Genomic DNA, 14,530 nt, shown 5'->3' on the forward strand with positions numbered 1-14,530 from the left:
CCCAGTTTATCCTTCTCTCCCTTCTTCAACAAAGGCATTACAGCAGATATTCTCCAGTCCCATGGCACAATTTGCACATTTGCAAAACATAATTAGTATGGCATAAAAATAATATGTAGGAATGACTTAAGGAATATAATTCAATTTGATATTCCATTGATGTCGATGAGTTGCAAGAGCATGTCTAAATGAACCCATAATTCATTCCAGGCAGATATGTTCTATTTCATTTACTGTCATCCTTTCAGTGTTATACTGTACAAGATATAACGTGCAGAAATGCTGCTGACTATGGTTGAGTTGGAATACCTTAATAAACTGAATGAGGTCCATTTATAGAACAAGTTCCCCTCCTGCCCGCACCCCCCATTTCCCCAAGTCACTGGCTCTTCTGGAGTAAAGCCCTACACATGCCAGTAGCCTTACGGTGCAACACCAAACTGACCTTTGTCATTTATAAGCTCACACAATCAGTGTTGCCAAACTATTCTGCTGAGGAAGACATCACAGTCAAACCCAATCCTGTTCACAACCCCAGTCCATACACCAGTATTTTCCAGCAGGTATCACTCGATAGCAATTAGAAACAGGGGCTTTGGCTGATTTTTCCCTACTCCAATAGTAGCTGTAGACACGAGATTGAACCTGGGGCCTTCTGGTCTGCATAACTTAGAACCACACACCAAGCAGTCAGAAAACAGATTTAAATAGAAAGCCAAATAATTGCTTTTGCATCTCTTTTAGCTCAGTATCACCATATATTACAATTTCCATCATTCTTCCCTATCTTGCCCTCAGCAAATCACTCGTGAGATATTAATACATAGGATCCAGTTTACTATTGGCTCCAAGAGTACAGATGCTTATGAGAATAATGTATTGCCCAGCATAAGTATAAATCACCCAACTCCAAAAGCACTTTTCACAGAGAACACTCAATAATGATCAGGAGTGGCAATGCTGCCTGATTTCCCCCCTCCCTCCTTGCTCCTTTGCCCATGGGGAATTGTGGCTAATTATATCACTCCTTTTGCATATTTAACAATGATAAAATATACAGTCAGATCAGATGCTACTTATCAGAAGAGTTTGTGGATAACTGACTGCATTGTTATTCTAATGTTGTACTAAAAGAATGATATTAATTCAGCAGAGAACTTGATGCACTATATAAGAAATAACTATACATGTAGAAAAGGGTAAGAGGCACAAACGATTTATCAGTCACACAACACAATAGCAAAACACTGCAGATGCTGGAAATCTGAAATAACAAGAGAAAATGTTGGAAACACTCAGCAGGTCAAGCAGCATCCGTGGAGAGAGAAGCAGAGTTAACGTTTCAAGTCTGTGACCCTTCGTCAGAACTGGACAAAAGTTAGAGATGTAACAGATTTTAAGCAGGTGCAGAGGCAGGGAAGGGGAGGAAAGGACAAAAAGGACGGTCTGTGATAGGGTGGAAGGCAGGAGAGATTAAATGTTACAAATGGGGATGGCAGAATCATCAGCAACTGCTGCCTGAAAAAAATAGGGGCAGAGGTTATGATCTGAAATTGTTGAACTCATTGTTGAGTCCAGAAGGCTGTAAAGTGCCTAATAGAAAGATGAGGTGCTGTTCCTGATTTATCAGTCAATCAGATAAGTGGTGTACAGCTTTCAAATGTAAATGTTTTATCCAATTAATTTCTTCAACTACTAGGACAAATGTTTAGAAGCACACTGCAATCATTTCAGAGTCAGGAAAAGAATATCTAAAAATGATGAAAAGTCCCTGTGGCCATTCTTTGTGTGTGTAGCCAACAAATTGTCAGAAAAGGTGGAGCAGATCTGTTGTCAAGCTATTAGTATATCATTATAATTTAGAACGATAACCAGCTGTGTCCAGAATGGAAATTGTTTTTCAACACATGGCTGCAATTGTGTGTGACTCAGAATATTTAGAAAAGAGAAAAGGAGCTTTTTGACCAGTGCCGAGGATTGCCCATTCATATCTTATAAGCACAATTGATAAAATTATAGCCTTTTCGCACTTCTATTCAATTTGTGCTCTCTGGCAGTGCAATCTGTCCACACAGTCAATCAGCTTTTAGTTACGGTCATTTAAACATTGTAGGGGTGGCTTTCCCCGGATACTTTAGATGCTTAAGGGCCTCCGAAGTGTCCAATTTGGGGTCTTGACCGGCAATGCTGGTTTAGCGCAAGACGCCATCTTGGTAAAGGAGTTGAAGCGTGCAATAGGAACGGCTGCCCAGAGGATCGTTAAGGGGCTGATTGAATATTAAATTACCTGCTAGCACTCATTAAAGACACTTTACAATATTTTGGTGGGTCGGGCTTCAATTAACGACCTCTCCTAACAGCGACCAGCTGAAGAGAAGTAAACAAGTCATTGCTGAGGATTTCGAGCGCTACTTAAAGCCATGCTCAGCTTTCACTGTTCACTTGCTGTTGAAGATAGACTGCGTTGGAAGAGGACTTTTGAGACACATCGGGAGACTTTCTGGGACACTTTGCCAAGACTTCACCAACACTCTATCAACATTTATTCTGGAAATTCTCTGAGGACTTCACCTAAAGAGAGTGAGTGCTGTGCTACCCACCTTATAGGAGTCACCAGGAGAAAGGGAGTGCATGGTCATGGGCCTCTTGCTAGGGGTCCACCTTGGTCTGGAGGAGCAATGGGAGGAGGACATGAGGCCAGGCAGAACAGCACCAGCTGTTGCAGGAAGTAGGTACAGGAGGGCGAGGTGGACTCCTTCCCCCCTGTGGGTACAGGACATCCCTCCTCCTCTGGACCTCCTCCACTAGGACCTCTCAGTGCCGTGTCTGAGAACCTGTACACCCTCTCTCTTGGTCCCTGAGCCACCCTGAAAGGTGCTGTTCTGTGTCAGCTAGCCCACTCCACACCATCAGTGGAAGTGGGTGCGTGGAGGCTACATATAATGCTCCAGGAAAATTGCTTCTAATCAGTGCTTGGGTGCTAAACCTGCAGGTGTCTGTTTTGGCACCTCCAGGCAAATTCAAATCATGATAACCAGCAATTAGCCCCAAAATTATGTGCTAAAACCAGACTTTCTAACAGGCGTGTAATATTAGTACAACACCCACTTAGTGCCTGTTTTCACACTTTCACCAAAATAACCCGCCGTGGCTTTATTCTGCTATTAGAATCTGTCATGCCACATGGGCAACACTGCAACTTAAATTCATGCACTTTAGTGCTCTGTTGGTTGACATAATTCCCAATTAAATTGATATTAAACTTGTGATTTGCTTCTGTCATCTTGATGGCCTAATATCTTCAAAATAACTTGTATAGCAGTAAAGATCTAATATAAGAGGTGCTGATACTCTAATAAATACACCGAAGCTCTAGTTGGGGCAAATTATTTCTTCCATTCTAGCTTCTTTATAAACAGTGCATATTACAATGACATCAAATTAATGTTAATATCCAAATTGAAACTATTTAAAACTTGTATCATATTAAAACTAATTGGACCTATTGTGTAGGCCAATTTAAAAGTAATTGGTCCTTCAAAACTCTTTTATCGAAAGTAATTGGTCCTTCAGAACTCTTTATCGAAAGTAATTGGTCCTTCAGAACTCTTTATCGAAAGTAATTGGTCCTTCATAACTCTATCATGTTTTGAGCTCTGAGGTAAGCAGCGCCTATGGAAACAAGAGGTACAATACATTGTTGCTGTATAGTGAATCCCTGGGCTATAAAGACTGCCAATATCCTAGCACTGAATGAATGATTTTTAGAAGACCAGCAACCAAGACCACTTCAAGTCGGTCTTAAGGGTGGTCATTATAGACAAACCTATTTATACTCTATACTCTGTTTCATTTTTCTGTTCAAAACCACACAACAGATAGGTGAGCATTTGTGTATAACAGCTTGTACTTGTGATTGTTAATATCCTATTTGGTGAACCATTTATGAACAGTCTTTTTTATGCTTTATATGACAAAATACAAATGTTTCTATTGTTATGCCGGAATAGCCAGTCAAATTGGAAGCTTGACTATAAATCTTTGTCACAAAATCTCTGACCCAATGCTAGTCAGTAAGAATGCTTTAATTTGATATTTACTTAAGATGATGGTGTGAATTGTGAACTTATACATGGTGTGCAAGCAAATGGAGGAGCGCATGTGACAGTTGACTGTCACAGCTGAGCAAACTAACCAAGATCCCTGGTGTAGTATTATGTCAGCATTTATAAGTGAATATTTTGCAACATTGCATTTGACTTCACATTTCTTCGACAGCACCTCCCAAACCCGTGACCTCTACCACATAGAAGGATGAGGGCAGCAGGCACCACTACCTGCAAGTTCCCCTTCAAGTCACACACCATCCTGACTTGGAAATATATCACTGTTCCTTCATCGTCACTGGGTTAAAATCCTGGAACTCCCTCCCTAACAGCACTGTGGGAGTACCTTCACCACACAGACTGCAGCGGTTCAAGGAGGCAGCTCACCACCACCTTCTCAAGGGCAATTAGGGATGGGTAATAAATGCTGGCCTTGCCAGTGATGTCCACATCCCAAGAATGAATTTAAAAAAATTAGTAGATGCTTTATTGCTGTAAGTCAAAATAGTATTACCCTGTGATCTGCAATCCTGATTCCAAAATAATCTGAATTTATAAACTGGAGATTTTTTTCTGATGGAAAAAGAATTATCACTGGTACTTAAATGGAAAGTTCATCTGGCCCATCTTTTGGAGAAAGGGAATCATTCCCAAAGAATTGTGTAGCAGACTGAAAATGCCAAGTGGAAGGAGGGAACTTTGTCTGTGACAGTTGACCCAGAATCTTTGTCGAGCAGAATGAATGTTTGTCCTAATTTCTCCATCGAAAAGCTGTTCTACAAATTGTACCTGTGAAAAGGGCAATGAATTCTCTGTGGGTTATTTCACAAACATTTATGTATGCACCTTGTAGTGAATGTAAGCCTTGGTACTTTCATTTTTTTGTCTAGTTTGGAGAATAAATATTACAGTAATTTCAGCCTGCACCAGCCTGGTCCTGTGTGCAGTAAACCCATTTCCTGAATTGACTGACGATACACTGGGAATCCCACATTAATTCCAACATGCAGTTAGGATAATTGTTAGACCTGAGCTGTATCAGTCTTTGTGAGGGCAGAGCCCATAAAAATTGTACTTGCTGTTTGAGTGAAAAGGTCTGTCATGGAAATCCCTGCAGGACCATTGAAAGAGAAAACAGTGCTTTAGAAGTCCAAACCATATCACTGGCCTAGGTTTCCTGTTATAATGCCAGTGGTAACCCATTCATTTTAAATGGGTTGCCACTGCTGTTATGATAAGAAACTCTAGGCCTGTGTCTTAGGAGCTGATCAAGTTGCAAATAACCAGCAAATAAAGTCACCAGTTTCAAGATTACGCTTTTCATTTGTATATGCCAAAAATAAATCTAACCGGTATATAAGATTAATCATTGAAACAAATTAAAAGCCCCAATGACATTTAAAAGTACTCCTACATTCCTTATTCATTGCTGTTCTCCAGTATTGTGCAAGGATAAAGCAAGGTCTTAGGAGGAAGAAGGGCTCAGACCTGCTTTCCTTGTTGTTCCCCTTACTGCCCCCCGCCCAAGATGAGGAAATGAAGCGAAAACTAGACCTGTACTTATGCTGCTAGATCATTGTTATACCCCAAGTTCTGCTTCAGAATACATGTTTGCAAATAAAAGCCATCTGTAAGAGCAATGAATCATTTAGTACATCTAACAATGATTTAAAAACAATGTTAAAATCTTCCACTAATGAAATCTTGACAGAATTCATTCATTTAAAAAAAATCAGATGAATATTCTTAGTGAACCTCAGTCTATTAGAAATAATAACCATCTTCACTGAATGAAGCTGAGAACAGTTCAATACAGTATTTTCACCTTTGGATCTAGAAATTTTAACAAAAAATAAAAATAAATGGTTCAATATCAATGAATTTGTCTTCTTTAATTAAGGTTGCATATTTGTTTGCCATTTGACATTGGGCCAAAGCATGGAAATGAACAGGAAAAAGATGAGCAGTTAAGTGGAATCTTTGTAAATATCACCAGGGTAATCATTTGAGGTCAAGCATTAATGTGGCTATACACCGACTGGGTATTTTTTAATTGATATATAAACCATAATATCTAGTGTATAAGTCACACTTTATAGTTGATGTTTTAGGCATATTATTGTTTTGTAGCTGCATATTAATCACCCCATTTACAATGCAGTATTATAGAGTGGTCCTGTAGTTATTTGCTGCTTCCGCACACATCCTCTGTCTGTTTGTCTCTCCAATTTTCTTCCTTTCTCTTAGCTGCTACTTATTCTTCACCCTCCCCCACTCCAACCAGGCAGATTTGTGTACAAAGAAATAAATGGCCAAAGTACATGATAAATTGGCAGAAGCAAATGTGTGGATTAAACTGTGACTTATGCTGACAACTGTAAAAGTGTTATAATGCAGAATATCATTGGGATGTGGATTGTATTTTCCACTTGGCATCAACATACTAGCAGATTTTGCTGGTAATCAGCTTTTTCTCCCCCTTCCTGAAATTATTATTATGTTAGTCGTGTATTTAATGCCAATTCATATTCCCTCTATGTGGAGGACACAGCTTAGTAATTACTGTTTGTGATATTAGCGCATGAGCAGTTAATGCATTCATATAACATTCCTCTATCCATTATTTTAACAGAGGTGTTAACTTGTTTGCTTTAAATGGGTTAATGCCTCTGTTAAAATAGTGGACAGAGGAGTCTCATAGGACTGCATTTGTTGTTCATCTGCTGATATCACAAAAAATAATTTTAGGCCCATAGGAGTTAATTCTGAATGTTGTTCAAATTGAGAGCCAAGCCAACCCTTAATGTGAGGGAGTTACAACGTTAAATAAATGTTACCTGTGCAATTTTTCTTGGCTAGTCACCACATGAATTGAAATTAATAGAGCCATTGAGCTTTCTGTTACTGCTACTCTTCCACGCAGCTAATGATAATTATAAACTCATCAGTCAGTCATCATATCTGGATGTGTGCAGTAGCTCAGAGTTCATGGTTGCTCAAGAGGGGAACAACTTCCCTAAAGCCTAGCAATTAAATGTTCAGATAAAGCAACACTTGATTGTCATTTCTGGTTGTCCAAAGAAGCTGGGTTCTACTGACAAGGACAGAGAGCCTTTGAAGCATTACTTGAAGCCACATCAGTGCAATTAAGTGCTGCTGCAAAGATAGATAATGATATGGCATGTTGTGAGGCCACCGGGATTATTGGAAGTTGAAGTGAGTCAGTGGGTTTCACTAATCCACAAGGCTTCACAATTACATTAAAAAGAAAAAGATCCCAAATTGTGTTTCTTTTGGCTAATTCTGTAAGTCATGGTCATAGTGCCAATGACTAACAATTCTGGTGCTCATCAATGAACTTGTGAGTAGCCTTAGGATTTGGGGAGAGTATTATACTGAGCCAACAGGCCATTGTAAAGACCCATCTGCATGGAAACTAGAAAACCCAGTGGGGTGTAGTGCACAGATAGAAGGCCTCAGTGAAGCAGTTCATTAGAGGAAGGGATTCTGTACTGCACTGCTACTTAATGCTAATATGGAGGGCAAAGGCAGCCACATTTCTAAAAGCTGCTCTAGGTGAAAAGGGGGAGGGGGGGTAACAGGAATCGCCAATTCATCTTTGAGCTACTGTTCTGAGGTTTGTGCAGAGGTTACTGATTGAGGCACACCCTGCCTTGGTGTTTGAGTGCACCTGTGGTTTTTAATCCACAAGAAGGTAGACCCTAGTCAGCCCAAAAACTACCAAGGAGCGCTTTACAATTTAAGAAGGGAAGAGAGATAAACCAGAAAATTGTAGGCCTTTTAGTCTAATGTCAATTGTGGGGAAGTTACTAGAATCTATTATTAGAGACAAAGCGCAAGAAATTCATCTACGCCATTGCATAGCGCCATGAAATGGTGAAAAAATGGTGGCTGCTGCCCTTTTGCCAACTGGTGGCGGGTCCTGTGGCAGCCACCATTTTCCTCTATCCCTTTATGCTGCCGGTAACTGGCAGCGCCCTGGGAAAAAAATGGCGGCGAGGTGACGTCAATCGGCGTGCAATGCCGAATTAATGTCACCACTCCGAGCTTCGATTCCAGAGCTGAATTCAGCACTGGGTCCTAAGCATGCCAGGTACATAAGAAATAGGAGCCGGAGTAGGCCATTTGGCCCTTCGAGCCTGCTCTGCCATTCAATAAGATCATGGCTGATCTTCTACCTCATCTCCACTTTCCTTCACTATCCCCACCTCCCTTGATTTCCTTAATATTCAAAAATCTATCGATCTCTATCTTGAATATACTCAATGACTGAGCCTCTATAGCCCTCTGGGGTAGAGAATTCCAAAGATTCACCACCCTCTGAGGAAATTCCTCCTCATCTCAGTCCTAAATGGCCAACCCCTTATTCTGAGACTGTGACCCCTGGTTCTAGACTCTCCAGCCAGGGGAAACATCCTCCCTGCATCTACCCTGTCAAGCCCTGTAAAAAATGTGTATGTTTCAATGAGATCACCTCTCACTCTTCTAAACTCTAGAGGATATAGGCCTAGTCTACTCAATCTCTCCTCATAGGATAATCACTCCATCCCAGGAATCAGTCTAATGAACCTTCGCTGCACTCCCTCTATGGCAAGTATATCCTTCCTTAGGTAAGGAGACCAAAACTGTACACAATACTCCAGGAGTGGTCTCACCAGGGCCCTATTTAATTGCAGTAAGGTGTCTTTACTCATACTCAAATCCTCTTGTAATAAAGGTCAACATACCATTTGCTTTCCTAATTGCTTGCTGTACCCGTATGTTAACTTTCAGTGATTTGTGTACAAGGACACTCAGGTCCCTCTGAGCACCAACATTTCCCAATTTCTCACCATGTAAAAAATACTCTGCTTTTCTATTTTTGCTACCAAAGTGGGAACTAACCAGGTGGACCTGGTGTGCAAGCAGGGACACACACATCTTTCAGGTAAATGTAAGAAGTCACACAACACCAGGTTATAGTCCAACAGCTTTATTTGAAATCACAAGCTTTCGGAGCGCTGCTCCTTCATCAGGTGAAGTGGAGAAATGCATAAAGACACAGCTTATATAGTCAAAGAATAATGTCAGATGTTTACAGGTAATCTTTCTAACTGCCATTTATCACACCTCGGCAGAGAGATAATCACAGGTGTGAATGGTGTCCAAACAGGTCAGTCAGGAAAACATTACATCAAAGAACAATGAGGTGGGGTCACAAGGGGTTAAATGTTGCAGATGTGGGGTCTGTATGAAAAACAAAAAAACAGACAAAAAACATTTTTTTTGCTGGAAATCCCAGCAGGTCCAGCTGCATCTGTGTAGAGAACAAGCCAATGATGACTCGAGTCTGGATGACCCTACGTCAGGTGGGGTTACATATAGCATGACATGAACCCAAGATCCCGGTTGAGGCCGTCCTCATGGGTGCGGAACTTGGCTATCAGTTTCTGCTCGACGATTTTGCGTTGCCGTGTGTGTAGAAGTGCCTTTTTTCTTAGCTCTGGGTAATGACTCAATACACTCTTGGATTCGTCAGACGGACAGGCCTTTTATTTCTCTTGCAAGGGGAATCAGCACCTCTACTCAAGGGGTGAGGCTACTATTCCAATGATACAGCGTAAGCATTCCATATTTATACAGTGTAACAAACAAGTTTGATTGACATTCCTTTGTTCCTCTATCAGGATACATTTTAGATTAATCATCAGGTCGTATGACATATTGACAGAAGGATCCTGGACACATAAGTCAACCGTTAATCTATAACAGGGCATGAATCGTGTAACCGGAGGTCCTCTTTAATCTTAATCATGTATTGGGAGGCTAGGTTTGCTTACGGTCGCAAGTTATCAGGTCACTGGGTAAATCAAATGGAACCCATTGTTTCACTTCTACATTCTTATTAGGTGGGCAGACATCTGTTCTTGGCTGTAATCCAGGTTCGTGCAATAGCTCTAGTTACACATCGACTCTTTTTACCTGTGTCAAGTCTGAAAACTTTTACCCAGCAAGCACTTGAAATTAACCCCTTATATCATGTAGATTTCCTCATTCCCCCCTTTTGTCCAGTCTAAGGACAATCTATTTTGCTAAGTTTAAGAAATTCCACATCAAAGGTTTCACCCTTAATATCCTCATATTCAGACATCATGGGTACTGGGGGAGTTGATGTTAATGAGGAAAGGACTTTTGTACACAATAATTTTAAACAACCAATCAATAAACTAATTAAAATTATAATCATCACAATTGCAATTAAGACTTCCAAAATTTGCTTTCCTAATGCTCCTCCCCATCCTGAAATCCAATCCCACATGGACCACTGTTCAGGTTGACGTAGTTTCTTTACGGCCTCCTTTATGGACCAGGTTGGTGATATTTTCTGAGCTATCTGGAATATAGGTGCAACATTCGGTTTTTATGATTGCACATGTGCCCCCTTCTTTTGCCAACAAATAGTCCAGAGCCATGCGGTTTTGTAAAGCAACAGTGCGCAAAGCCACCATTTCTGCGTTTACATCACTAAGAGCATCAGCAGTATCATTGGCTATTTGTTCCAACACTGCTGCCATGTTTATAGGTTCTCTTGCTAGCTTCTCTGTTCCATACCAGGGAAATGCTATAGCAAAGAACCTTTCAGTTTCTGTAATGGCTCGTTTTGCTGGTGTCCCAGGGTGGCTATCCAAAGATGAAATATGATGTACATAGGGCACTACATATCCCAAGTAACCTGACCCAGTCCAATTTTGTGGTAACCAAGGGTATGCTCTATGCCCACAGATGAAATAGGTGTTATTATAGGCTTCAAATTTGTTCCATATCTGGTGCATCATTCCTATTCCTTGTTCTCCTTTCCAGATTTTTTTACTAGTCAAATTTTGTACTGTGGACAGGTTCCACCGTCCCCAATAGGGCCATTTGACTGCACCCGGTGGTTTAGTAGTAGTTTTAGTCAAAGTGTAGTTACATTTGCACTCACTCCATCCAACCATCAATCCTTCTCCATTGTCGTTTACCAGACAGACTTCTCCTTTTGTTTTATTTACGGTTCCCGTTGACGTCACTAATAGACTCTCTGGATTCCTTCGATTATCATATTGGGGATGAAACCATCCTTCGAATTTCATTAGGTTATATCTTGCTCCCTTCCACTCATCATCTAGTTGTTCTGGATCTGTCTTATTAAGTTTTCTTTTCTGAGTGGCTAATGTTGAAATAAAGGGCTCTGTAACTGGATTGTTACAAAACATTGGCCTGGCCATCAGGACCAGTCCTCCCTTTGGATTACCACTACAGATAACTCCTTCATTCGCAATTCTTTCACTTGGTGACACAGTATCGGGGCATATAACCCACAGCTTATCAAGCTTCTGTCCACTATCTTCTTCTACTATCTTATTCTGCCTAATCCTAAGACTCAGGGGTTGATACGGAGGTACCTGCATAGTGTGATCCTGAAGCTGAACCTTCATAGTCTCGTTATAGCATATAATATAATATAAAAGAAATCACTGTTTAAAAGTACACATTCTTCTATGCATGGTTTGCCCTTCAGGGGATCTGGGTAAATCAATATGGCAGTTTCAATTATCGTTAACAAAGGGAACAGTCTTATTAGAGTCCAAATCCAGTTCATCTTGGCAGTGTATCGTCTTCAACTGATGCCTTCTTACAATGGGACGCATGTATCCATGTTGGTCGCTCCTTTACTTTTACAGCGGTGTTTGTGGTCAGGAGTACTTGGAAGGGTCCCTCAAATCTGGGTTGAAGGCCATTCTTTCACTTGAAGATTTTTATGTAGACGTTCTCTCCTGGCTCGAAAGTATGGCACTTTCCTTCAGCGGGATCGACCTGGGCTTCCTTCACCTGTTGATGGAAACTAGAAATGCATTTGGTTAGTGCAATGCAATAACTCAACATATCTTCCTCCATTTTATGAATGTCCATTTGTTTAGCCGTTAAAGGTGCCGAAAAGGGCAATCTTTGTGGTCTTCCCATGACGATCTCGTGAGGCGACAATCCTGTAGTTCTGTTGGTAGCAGACTGCATTGTCATTAAAGCTATGGGTAACAAATCAACCCATTTAAGTCCAGTTTCTTTACACAGTTTTGCAAGCTTGTTTTTCAGCATCCCGTTATATCTTTCCACTAGTCCAGCCGACTGTGGATGATAACTGCAATGGAGGTGCTGGTTAATCTGTAAGGCTTTGCATAGTTCCTTAATCAATGTTCCTGTAAAATGGGACCCATTGTCACTTGACAGTTTTGCTGGTATCCCAAAGCGAGGTACAATGTCCTTCAATAAACATTTAGCAACAGTAGTGGCGTCACTCTTTCTACAAGGAAACGCTTCAATCCATCTTGAAAACATATCAACAATAACTAATACATATTTAAAGCTCATACACACAGGTAGTTCAATAAAATCCATTTGCAAGTGTACAAAAGGGCCCATGGGGTTTGGGTGGGATGCGGGCTGTACCTTCTTTATTTTCCCTGCATTCATGGTCTGGCAGATAGTACAATTTTCACATATTTGTTTTGCCAACTTTGAGATTCCTGGTGCATACCAGGTCTTGAGGATATAGTCTGCCATCCCCCCTTTGCCCGCATGGGTGAATTTATGAACACATCGGGCAATTGGTGATAGTAATGATTTGGGTGCCACCATGCGGCCGTCATGATGAACCCATAAGCCGTCAGTGTTTTTTAAAACAATGATTAACAACCCATTCCTTTACTTCATCAGAACTGGCCCTATCTTGATGGGTCAGCACATCATCTAAGGACGGGGGCTGCAGTATCTCTGGCTTTTCCCTAACAGGGAAGGCTGAAACTTGTCGTTCAGTACTTGATATAGCTACTGACTTAGCAGCGCTATCTGCAGCAGCGTTTCCAAGCGCAACCTTGTCCACATGCCCCGTGTGCGCTTGGCACTTAATAATTGCAATCTGTTTACGTCTCTGAATAGCTAGTAAAAGATTTTGCACTTCTTGTGCATTTTTAATCTGGGTTCCCAAGGAAGTCAGGTAACCGCGAATTTTCCAAATTTGTCATGCTCATGTCCAATAGTGGTCTGGTTATTTCTGAATAGTTCAATATCCATTGTCTACAATAGCCAGTCATTCCTAGAAAATGCTTCATTTCTCTTTTAGTTTTTGGCAACGATGTGTTGCAAACGACCTTTATTCTATCCGGCGTTAACTCCCTGTTTTAACAATGATTCCATCACTGGCTCAATTCCTTTTTCTGCTTTCTCTGACAATGGATACTGTGACCTTTTGGGTAATGGTGCAGCTGGATTAATTGTGCAGCTGGATTAATTGTAACTTTTTATAGGGCTGTGCAGTCTAATAGTTAGGAGGTATTTTAAATTTAAAAACGGCTGATAATCTTGTCCTGTTTTTTCATAGCAGGCCGTGCAGTGCAATTTTGAATGCCATTTCCCTAGTTTCAGGGATTTCTGGTATTGTTTTATGGAGCTTGTAACGAATCCCCACGCTCCTAACAGACTGATAAGTTTGGGACTCAAACTTGGGTCGGCAATTTCCCATGCGTAAAGAACAGGGGCCTAGAAATTCAGTGGTGTTAGCGCCCACTTAGCGCCTAAAGAGGTCTTTAGCGCCGGCGCTGTTGGTAGCCTGGAATTCAGTGTAGCGCAAATGGTGGCATTAGCCGGTAGTGCTGCGCCGGCACCGATGACGTCATCAGTGTGCGCAGCACCCCGGTTCCAACGCGATGCCGGCCTGACGCCCAAATTCAGTTGCCGCCGCCTCTCCCATAGCGGGCGCAAAGAGCGTTTGTAAAACGGGGCCTTGCAGCTCCGAGAGGCCGGGGCGTAAAGGTGGAGGTGCGGCCGGCCGCTTTCCCAGCGGCCGCTTGGCTGCTCCTTCCTCCCTGGACTCCCACACCACCCCCCCTGCGGCATTGGTCTCTGACCCCCGCGAGCCCGGCACTTCTCCGTGGTGCCGGGCTCATTTGCCGGGGGGAATCCAGCGGCGATCTCACGGCTGCAGGCAGCTCCTCCTTAAGAGAAGGAGGAGGCCTGCAGTACCCCAGCCTGCCGCACCGCATCGGGTGGCGCTGCGGCAGCTGGACGCCTGAAATTGACTTTCAGCGCCCCAAGCGGAGGCGGCCAAACCCTGCAATAGCGCCCGCCTCCGTCTTGGGGCGCTGCAACTGAATTTCAGGCGGGCGCTACGGGAATCCAGGCGTGCGCTAACTTTCGGGCGCTGAAGACCTGGCACGGCGATAGCGAATTTCTAGGCCAGGGTGTTTTATTTCTGTTACCGGGTACGCATATGCCTTATCTACTTGGATTTCTACCATTACTCCTGATGGGGAGCAAGTGATTGTAGCATTCATTTTGCACAGCAAGTCTCTTCCACATAAATTCATAGAGACATCTCCTGATAACAGAAA

The 14,530-nt window shown here is 42.0% G+C and overlaps 1 long non-coding RNA gene across 1 annotated transcript in view; it reads left to right on the forward strand.

Annotated features, from left to right (window-relative positions):
- Window positions 1-2,421: 2,421 nt before the first annotated feature.
- The window catches only part of LOC147120223 (uncharacterized), a 65,893-nt gene continuing 53,784 nt past the window's right edge, over window positions 2,422-14,530 (forward strand). Inside the window, exons 1-2 of the long non-coding RNA XR_015077852.1 lie at window positions 2,422-2,580; window positions 6,007-6,072. This is a non-coding gene — a long non-coding RNA (uncharacterized LOC147120223). The remainder of the gene's footprint in view (window positions 2,581-6,006; window positions 6,073-14,530) is intronic.

Source organism: Somniosus microcephalus, chromosome 4 (genome assembly GCF_052327205.1).
Source record: "Somniosus microcephalus isolate GS21.2 chromosome 4, FLI_Smic_1.0, whole genome shotgun sequence".
In the NCBI taxonomy this organism is placed as follows: domain Eukaryota; kingdom Metazoa; phylum Chordata; class Chondrichthyes; order Squaliformes; family Somniosidae; genus Somniosus; species Somniosus microcephalus.